This window comes from Coptis chinensis, chromosome 5 (genome assembly GCF_015680905.1).
Source record: "Coptis chinensis isolate HL-2020 chromosome 5, ASM1568090v1, whole genome shotgun sequence".
Taxonomy (NCBI): Eukaryota; Viridiplantae; Streptophyta; class Magnoliopsida; order Ranunculales; family Ranunculaceae; genus Coptis; species Coptis chinensis.
This window is the reverse complement of record NC_141460.1, coordinates 28,830,618-28,834,656: the sequence shown is the minus strand read 5'-3', so window position 1 is coordinate 28,834,656 and position 4,039 is coordinate 28,830,618.

Here is a 4,039-nt window from a genome sequence, read left to right as displayed (position 1 = left end):
TTTTCAGACTTGAGACAGTCCCTACCTACACTATGAATGAGTTTTGTGCTAAACCCACATCCTCATTTTTTCTATGCTTTCCTTCTACAACTTACCCATATCCACCATATTCTACACAACCATTCACTCTTCCACACTTATTCACTAGGACACCCTCTCGTTCAAAAATGAAAAAGAAGGTGCATGTTAGGTTAAGTAATAGGGTTATCTGACTTCACTTTCATTTTACTAGGTTGCATCATAGGAAATCTTGGTGCTTGATTGTGTTTGGATATGTTTTCTGTGATATTTATTTATGGAATGATCTACAACTATTTCGGTTGTTGATATATGATAAACTGCATGTTCATACAAATGTTTAGATAAAGTCTCGAGTATCTGACTATAAACGACTCAACTTTTGTGTTTGGTGCATTTCCTTTCATTTCCATATATTGGTGAGTGCACCATTAAGGTAACCGGGCCCTCCCTACGGAGTGTGTGGCTGTAAGTACCGGATCCTAAGTCCACGATTAACATAATTCACGTTTTCCACTCTTGCATGTTTTTCTCGGATTTTTGAGCCATGTTTCTCTACGGGGTGAATTATGTCTTTCTTGCTCATTGTTTTTCCTTATAAAAGAAAAAAATATTAAATAATAAACATAATATTCTAGGAAGTCTCGGGAATCTGACTTTAAAAGACCCACTGCTAAAAACAAATTTTCTAAGCTTCGTTGTAAAAAAAATTATTTGGGGGTGGGGTGTTCGCGTTTCCGTCCTAAAATGTTTTATGTCCCATTAGAATTGCTTAGGCCATTTAATTGTATTCCGATTCAGGTTGACATAATCTATGAATTTAGAGTTCAGTCGTTCGCATAACGTACGTCATGCACGCACTTCGAGGAGTTTTACACCATCTTATATGTCATCCACGGTCGGAATAGAGTGTTTTATGGATCATTGGATTGGAAATTCTCTCCTGATCATTTCCATATCTCATTCGCAAAAATCGGACCGGTAACGAAGCGGAAATTTTGATTTGAAGTTTCGCGAAAAAATCGAAAAATTCACAAATTTCGAATTGGGCTTGGGCCCAACCAGCGCCCACCAACAGCGCACCCGCGCCCTTACCTTCAACAGTCGCGTTCATCTTCTCCAAAAACCGCCATTAACGCCACCAAAGCTCCAAAAACCTAAAACAAAATAAAATTAAAAAGAAAACTAAATTTACCCACGCCCACAATCATGACCCAACCCAAATCGACTCCAACCGCACCGTCCCACACCCTACACCGATTTACATCAACAAAAACCACCGGAAAATCAAATTAAATTAAAAATTTGGTGTTTATCCGCCACCGTCGCGCCACCACCACCATGTTTTGCTTCCATCGGTCGATACAAATTCGACCACCACATCCCATTTAAACCCCCACTACATTCCAAACACTAAAATGGCTCAACAACGCCGAATTTTGTCGAGCAAGATTTTTTACCGGCGACCACTTCGCCCGCTTTTCACGGTGATGAAATGATCGATGAGAGACTGAATAGCTTGTGGTACTTCGACCAAGCCTATTACCGGGACGACTTAGTCCCGACGGTTCTACAATACGAGGGAGTTGGAAGGGACTAGGATTTTTGTTGTGGTGGCGAAGAGGAGGAAGGAAGTGACGACGGGGTTGTTGGCTGAGATTCTAGGCATTCCGCCTAGAATCCATCTGGATGTCACATTGCAGGAGTCCTAATATAATGGGGTAGAGCCATTGATGAATGTGACGGTTACAGAAGGGAACTACAATGTGAGATCGCATTGTGTTCGCTAGGCATCCCTTAGGACCAACCAGCTGGTTGCAGCGTAGTGGATTGGTCGGAACATCCTGGGGAAGGAGAAGGTCAGCGACATCGGCCTGAACTGCCTCCACATCTTATGGATACTCCGTGGAGCGAAGTACCAGTTACAGATCTTGGAGTTTTTACTTAGCATGATTAGGGGAGTAGGAAGTCTGTGTTGCACCTCTCCCGTGTTGATAACCAAGATCATCTTTGAAGTTGAGGAAGCGGCTCAAGCCTCGATAGGACATACATCACCTACACGAAACCCCGCATCTATAAGGAGTGTGTCCAACGAGTTTGGAGGTTGCCCGAGGATCGGGTAGAGGGCGAGGAGTATGATGGGGAAATGATGGGGGATGGGGAAATGAGAATGCCTCGCAGGATGAGGAGGACTTGACGTGTTTTGATCTGGATGCCTTGGAGAGGTCTTTGGTCGATCACGTAACGCATGGCTGTGATTCATCGTGGAATCGTTAAGCTCAACACTATCTCGCGAAGACCTCCGGACTCGACGAACAACGATGCATCATAACCGAGATCCGTTACCGCAGAGAGGATGAGAGGTGGGAACAGATGAGGGCCGAGCTAGAAGCTCAGCGCCAGTTCCGGGCCGAGATGCTTACACGATTCCCACCTCACGGGGACTCCGTCTGAGGACACACCATCGAGGCAAGAGCGTCGTCGCCGAAGGACGGATGGTGCCGGCCCATCGAGCTCGAGAGCCATCTCCGAGCGTGTGCCCTCCGCTACCGATGCAGGGAGTGATTAGGGATAGTATAGTTTGATGCTCTATTTTCATTTGTAGTTTCATTATTGTCATTTATTTTCATGTAAGTTTTATTTCCGTAATTTGAATTTTGTAGTGAAATGTACTTCGAATGAAAATTTTAATATAATGTGGTTATTTTCATTATAATGGTTGTTTAATATTGATCCCACCTTCCCAAATTGTTTGGGGGTGGTTTTATCTATTCCAAAGATGATTTTTATATGACCCTCGTCTTAGAATTTATTATGAGTCAAGGTGAAAATATGGCCGTTTAGGCATATCTATGAATAAGTATCATGGTAGGATGAAATATCGATTAAATAGGTAGATTCTATCATTAATTCAACCTAAAAAGATACTAGGTTTGTTTTAGAATCAAGAAAATGAGTTGTTTCCGTTTTGGTTTGGAAATTTTGGTATTTTTAAAACTGCCGTAAAACCTTTTGGCAACTTCGATCCGTTTAGCAACTTAAAACCTATATAAACTTCATACATTCTACACTCACAACTCACAATACACCTAACCTCCATAACTCACCGTTCACTCCCACGAATCCCACGTTTAGTCTCATTTTCCGAAGTTTCAAGAACTCCGAAACTCAGCGCTCGCAATTTTTTTCAGTTTTTGTCGGGCGCTTTTCGCGCTAAGGTGAGCACGACCAGCTCATACACTGGAATTCAATTCTTGAGGCGCTTTCGCATGCGACTTCGTGGACCTGAAAAATTCCAGTTTTCTGCGGGTAGTTTCCGGATCATTCGCAGCTATTCCAGAGCGTAATTTTGAGATGACATCTCCAACATTGATACCGGAACAATCTTTCACATTGATACCGGAACAGTCTTTCGAAGATTTGTTCCAAAGCACTACTTATGGTGCTTGGTTTCGCGAAGCGATCACATACGTTGGTTGGGAGTCGCTTATGGTAAGACCTGATGCACTTTATTCTCCAACACTAGCATCTTATTTTTACGATAACTGCATTTTCTTTGAAAGAACAGATGGAGAACAAGTGTTCTCCATCAACATTGATAATGAACCAATGGAAATTACCAGGTTCTTGCTAGCATTTGTTCTTGGACTTGCTATGCCCGCTGAAATACAAGACCCATTGTGTTATTGGGTAGATAATATGTGTGTGTGCATATTTTAGCAAATAGATATGTACCACGTGGTAGCATCTTCGTAAGGCTCGGATATGGTCTTGGTGTGGGTAGAAAGTACCAGAACACACTTCAAGTCCAAATCCTCTTACTTCCTAGGTTCGGAAGTGAAATAAGAAGAGGAGGTTCGGAATTGGTTGGAATAGGCTCGGAGAACTGGAGGTTCGGAACCGGTTGGAGTAGTAGGCTCGGAGAACTGGAGGTTCGGACCTAGTTCGAGTTGTAGGCTCGGAGAACCAACTCCTGACTAGGAACACCAAATCCGGAACTACTAAGTTTGAAACTCCATCT